The following is a 6,203-nucleotide window of genomic DNA, read 5'->3' on the forward strand; positions in this document are numbered from 1 at the left end:
AAATAATACTCATTCTTCATAATCTGGTTCAGAAAATAAAAGCAGAGGGAAGACTTCCTAACTCATTCTATAAGGACAACGTTGCCCTATTAACAAAATCAGAGAAGAACATTACCAAAAAAACAAAAAACAAAAACTACAGAGAATAATTCACATAAACATAGACACAAAATCCTCAATTAAATACTACTGGATTCAATTTGCTAATGTTTAAAAAGAACTAAACACTACAGCCAATGAAATTCATTCCAAGTATGCAAGAAAGATTCAACATTCAAAAATCAGTTAATGTAATCTATCATATCAACAGGCTAAAGAAAAATGTGATATTATCAATCAACACCCAAAAAGCACTTGACAAAATCTAACACTTATTTATGATTTAAAAAAAAAAAACAAAACTGTCAGAAAACCAGGAATAGAAGAGAACTTTCTCAACTTGACAATGAACACCTAACAAAAACCTACATTCTGCATCATTTTTAATGGAGGAGAAGCTGAATGCTTCCTCCCTAAGATCAGGAAGAAGTCAAGGATGTCTTCTCATCATTCCCAATCAATACCTAATGGAAGCCCTAGCTAGTACAATATAACAAGAAAAGTATATAAAAGCTATATATGTTGGAAAGGAAGGAGTGAAACTATTATTTGACATAATTACTATGCCTAATATCCCAAAGAATCCACAAGAGAAGAAGTCTAGAATGATTCATGGTATAATGACACCGAAGTTGGGCACGTGAGTATGAACTCATGTTTAGCGCAGTACTGATATAGTTACATATATATATTTTAAATATGCATCTATGCTGTTTAGTTTATACATACATATTTCCTTTCTCCATCTAGCCTGCAAGCAATGACACTGCAGCAGAAACAAGTACAAGCCTCCAGATCTTGATTTCTAATACCATTCTCCAATACAAGGAACCAAGAATCTTTCGAGAAATGGCAAATTCTAGGAGAGAATAAAAAAGACAAAATATACAGGATGAACCTGAAGCCTTCAGTGTGCCAGAAAGTAAGGGGTGGGGGGGAAATAATAATGAAAGGAATAAGTCAAAGGGACAGAGGAATCAACTGAAGAAGCTCTCAATGGCCAAGGCTGGAATAATTTAGGAGTATTGGATCATAATATGAAGTACAAAATAAATATCCATGGGTCCGTACTGGTATCTATAAATGATTGAATAAATAAACAAATGGCAACAATAAACGAATTGATCATGCAGAAGAATTGCCAATTATTTATGTAGCTACTTTACACTCAAGGAGGTGGAATATAACTCCCCCACCCTTTGACTAGGGCCATGCAGGGCCACTCTCTTCCAAAAACATCCAAAACAGGATGAAAAAAGGGGGAAAAAGAGTAGCAGTAGAGAAATCTGACAAACATTGTCTAAGCCAAGTGATAAAGGATAACATCAAAAGTGATAGACATATCATCAAAACATCTATTGAAGAAAACAGACCAATGCTACACAAGGGACATTCTACTAATTACCTGACAAGGATGCCTCAAAACTTTTAAGGTCATCAAAAACAACGAAAAACACTGCCACAGCCAGAAGCAACCTAAGGAGGCATTATGACTAAATGCAATGTAGTATCCCGGATTGGTTCCCAGACCAGAAAAGACATAGGTAAAAATTATAGAAATTGGACTCAAGTATTGACTTTAGTTAATAAGGTGTCAATACTGCTTCATTAATTGTGACAATTTTATCATACTAATAATAGGGGAATTTGGGAATGGGGTATATGTGGAATCTTTCTGCACTTTTTTTTTAGGTGGTTGACATCTTTATTGCTTTGGAGGTGGGGGGGTGGGGGGGAGGCAGGTGCTCTGGAGCTCTTGGTGGGGCGGGCTTCCCTCCTCTTCACCATCACAGGCTTCTGGCCGCACAGGATTGGCACTGGCTTTGCAAACTGCAACCACGCACAGATCTGGGCTGTAACTGTGCTTGTGGATCATGTACTGATGCTGCTGAGGGTGGCAGGAGCATTCTTGTTAATGGTGGTCTGCATGTAGGAGGTGGCAGGCTTTTCCTGGAGGGATCTGCACTTCACAATCACCACGCCTCCTCCGCCTTCTGTCCCCCGGGGCGCTACACCCACAGTCTTGCAGTGAACCAGCCCCTTATCGCAGAAGGAGTTGTGACCTTCAGGTTGCTGGGCTCAGTGATGTACGTCTGCCTCCTCCTCTAGATCCAGAAGCTGGAGCAGGTCTCCATGACCATCCACTGGTAGGCAGACATGGAGGCAGCTCCTCTCACGGCAACCTGTGTGAGGCAGGCTCTCTCCATTATTTTCACAAGTTTTCTGTAAGTCTAAAATAAAAAGCCTATTTAAAAATATATTTAGGTTGAATCACTATGTGGTATACCTGAAACTAATGTAACACTGTCTGTTAACTCTACTTCCATTAAATATATTTTTTTCTTTCAGTGTCACTTTTATGCTAACATTATGTTGCTCTTATCTCTCGTCATTATGATGGTTTCTTGGCCAGACATAAGCCTACTTCTCCATCTGTCAAAATGCTAAGACTTCCTCTATAAAGTCATCTTCAACCTCTCCAGTGTTCTGGTTTCTGCTCTCGATGCCAGGGCAATTACCACAATGTGATCATGTGCTCACCTCTCCCCACACTAAGCTGAGTTTTCCGTGGCCTCCGCCACATCTCATTATTCTAACGCTGCGCTAGCAAAGTGCTGACCACAATGGAGGCACTCAACTCATGTATGTGTATTGCCTAAATGAAAGATCATGTTACTAATGCTTCTGAATTTTTAAACAAGTTCACAGACATTATTCTGTATGCGCATCCAACCACTGTATATGTTTAGAGGCCACTATTTTTGCCACTTAAAATGAGTAAACTGAGACTCAGAGTCAAAAAGACTTGTCCTAGCTTACACTACTCAGAAGTGCTGGAAAAGGTATTTATCTCCTTTTTATGCCTCTACATCTATTTTTCCCGTCCACATAGAGATAAGCTGAGGCTCTCCACCTGGTTTAAGTGCTGGCTCTGTCCACTGCTCTCCTCTCTGATCTTGGGCAAGGCACAAAATCTAGGCGCACTTCAAAACCCTCGCATATTTTAATGGAAACTAATGCTATTTTTACCTCAGGGTTTTGTGAGGATTCATGACACAATGCTTGTAAGATGACTGACACTTGGTAAGAGCTCAATAAACTGCAACCACTTTTATTATTTTTTCTCTAATATTACTAATAGCATAACTATTTTAGAATCAACCCATCAGCTTTGCTGAAATGTAAAAAAAGGAAAAAAAAGGGCCACATTCTACTTGCTCCGTTTGAGCCAACACACGGGTCCTTTTTTTTTAAGTTATCCTCCCATTTAAAAAACAAGCCCAATGGCAAAGAACCAGCCTTCTACTTGAGACGGACATTTGGACGGTATGACCTCCAAGTTCCTTTCTGCACATACTCTTCCATATTCTTTATTTCCTTTGCAGTCCCCTAAGTCCTGTAGCCTACAATATCAGGGGTTCAATAAAGGTTGGCTGACTGAGGCTTTCAAACTCCCAACACAATCACTTTCACGATGCCAACTTTGATTCAATTTGTGATTTATGGGCATATGGAGTGTTTCGCATCCCAGAGTTTCCTCTTTTGAGTCATGATTTGCAAATGGATATAATAACCCATAAACTGATATCAGCATCCAAACAGAGCCATCCAACTCCAGTAATGAATGGCCTTTGGCGTGAAAAATACACCAGCCCATTAGGAAGGGCTCAAACAGCAAGCAAGTGAGTGTGAATAGCCGCCTTCATAAAGTCAGAGTTTCTCAGTTCATTCCCCACATTCTGTCCATTCGAAGACATTGTGTGTGATGAGTGCCTAATGCAATCGGACTCTCACTCTCCTTTGGCAAGCAGGCCTGCAACAATAGACTAAACCTCGGCCCTGCCAACCCCAAACAGGCATGCCAGTCTGCCTCATTCCAGATTTGTGGCTTGTCTCCACAAAGTAATAGTGATTCTCTTGTCTATACCAATTGCAGGCTGCAGATGGGTAGCCTAATGTTGTAATGTCGGACTAAATTCTACACAGATGAACTGGAAAATTTCCTCACTCATTCAGAAATCTGCCAGCCAGCTGTCAGGTCTCCAGGACTCCCTCACTTGCCCAGATCACCAGTGAACAGACGGTGTTCACCACAATGATTAGGCTGTGGTTTTAGTTCAAACTCTTTGCTCCTATCGAATGATTTAATTCATTCTTCTTTCTTCAAAGACTCTGGAAAACAGTCAGTGGTAATTTTCTTAAGCAGAAAGATTTTTCAAGAAGGCAACTGAGATAACTGCCAAAACCACCTTGGAGTAAGGGATAAAACGTGGACCTCTGTGAGCTGTTCATTGCCATGACCCCACTCCATGCCTGATCACTGTTCCACGGTGCCCAGTGGAAGACACCCTTTTGTGCCAATAGAGATGGGGAACCGGGAAGCAGGTGCCAGCTCCTATGTACTTGACTGTCACCATCAATAAAGGACACAACATAATTTTAGGGGACTCCAAAAGCCAAGACACAACGCTTAAATAGAAAAAGAAACAAGTGACAAATGGACTACAAAGAAGCAAGAAAGAGGGAAGAATCTATTTCATTTGCATTTCTAAAATATGAGAACATCGCACATTCCAAAAAAATGTCCCTTTTGCCTTCACATATTGAAATAAATAGAGAGACCTTAAATGGATCATCTGTGTATGGACTTTTTGAAGGGTTTTTAGGTTTTTTATTTTTTTTATAGAGTTTGTTCTTCCTTTAGCATTTGATCTGGGTAGTCAGTTCCAAAACATCTAAGAATGTCCATTTATGGGGTCCTTTCTCTAGGCAGTGGGGATTTTGAAAAATCGCCAAAGTTTTTTCTGAATAGATTCTCTCGGGGCGCTTCCTTGTCAATCATTAGTCTAAGTGAGTCACTCACTCATACCTTCCTAATTAGTGTGAGCTTTGGGGTTAAGTAAGCTTAGATTCAAAAACTGGCTCTGTAGTTTACAGTGTGCAAAAACATTTAGAAACCGATTTAATTCTTCATAGCCTCCATTTCCTCATCTTTCAGTTATTGTGAGGTCTCTATGCAGGTTGTCAACCCAACTATCAACAACTCCCCAAACACTCCCACTCTAAACTATACACAGTCTACCAATCCTGCTAAATCTGGCCCCTGCCTTCCTCTTTAATTCTGTCTCAAGCTACTCTCTTTCTAACACACCATGCTTGGGAACTCTGACCTACTTTCTGATCCCTAAATATACCAAGGACTGTCCCCTCTCAAGGTCTTCACGTCTTGTCTTCTCCACCTAAATCACCTTGTTCCCTGCTCTTTCCATAGCTGGATTTTTCTCATTCTTCAGATTTGATCTGGACTATTACTTCCTCAAAGAGGTCTTCTCAGACGCCTTTACCAAATAGGTCCTCCAGTCAAGGGTCTGTTGGTTCTTTATAACTCTTTTCAGTTTGCACTTACGGATTTATGTTTCTCATTACCTTTCTCCTTCATGGAGGTGGAGGGTATGCCTACCTGGACACACAACTCCATCGCTCTTCTACCTCCTCACAACTCCACTGCTTTGACTAATAAGCATTCATCCTTTTTTTAGTGACACTACTCAGAATTCCTAGACGAGGCTAAATTCCCTCTGTATGTATTTTCTTAGCACCCTGTACTTTCCTTCTAAACTCTCTAAACACTTGTAATTACTTGGTCATTGTCTCTCTTTTCTTTTTCTTAAAGATTTTATTTATTTATTTGAGAGAGAGAGAATGAGAGATAGAGAGCACGAGAGGGAAGAGGGTCAGAGGGAGAAGCAGACTCCCCGCTGGGCAGGGAGCCCGATATGGGACTCAATCCCGGGACTCCAGGATCATGACCCGAGCCGAAGGCAGTCGCTTAACCAACTGAGCCACCCAGGCACCCATTTGTCTCTCTTTCTTAATATATCATAGGAGGACAGGGTCCAAGTCTGTTTTCTCCTATGTCCATACTGCTCAGTATAGTGCCTGGCACCTAGAAGATGCTCAATAAATGTTAATTCCTGTATGTCTCCACGTTATTCTTCAGTCTAAATCCCACGAGCACCTTAATTTTCCCCGAGAGTCTTCACGCTGATGCCCCCTTTACATGTGGATTCAAAACATTTCTCTTCAGTTTCTCTTATTTCATG

General features: G+C 40.7%; 1 pseudogene; it reads right to left on the reverse strand.

The window, feature by feature from the left end:
* Positions 1-1,725: 1,725 nt before the first annotated feature.
* LOC148162417 (large ribosomal subunit protein eL28 pseudogene) lies at positions 1,726-2,258 on the reverse strand (annotated as a pseudogene).
* Between the last annotated feature and the right edge of the window lie 3,945 nt (positions 2,259-6,203).

The sequence above is a fragment of the Eumetopias jubatus genome, unplaced genomic scaffold (assembly GCF_037043125.1).
Source record: "Eumetopias jubatus isolate StellerSeaLion01/CBP00866 unplaced genomic scaffold, mEumJub1_p1.0 scaffold_15, whole genome shotgun sequence".
In the NCBI taxonomy this organism is placed as follows: Eukaryota; Metazoa; Chordata; class Mammalia; order Carnivora; family Otariidae; genus Eumetopias; species Eumetopias jubatus.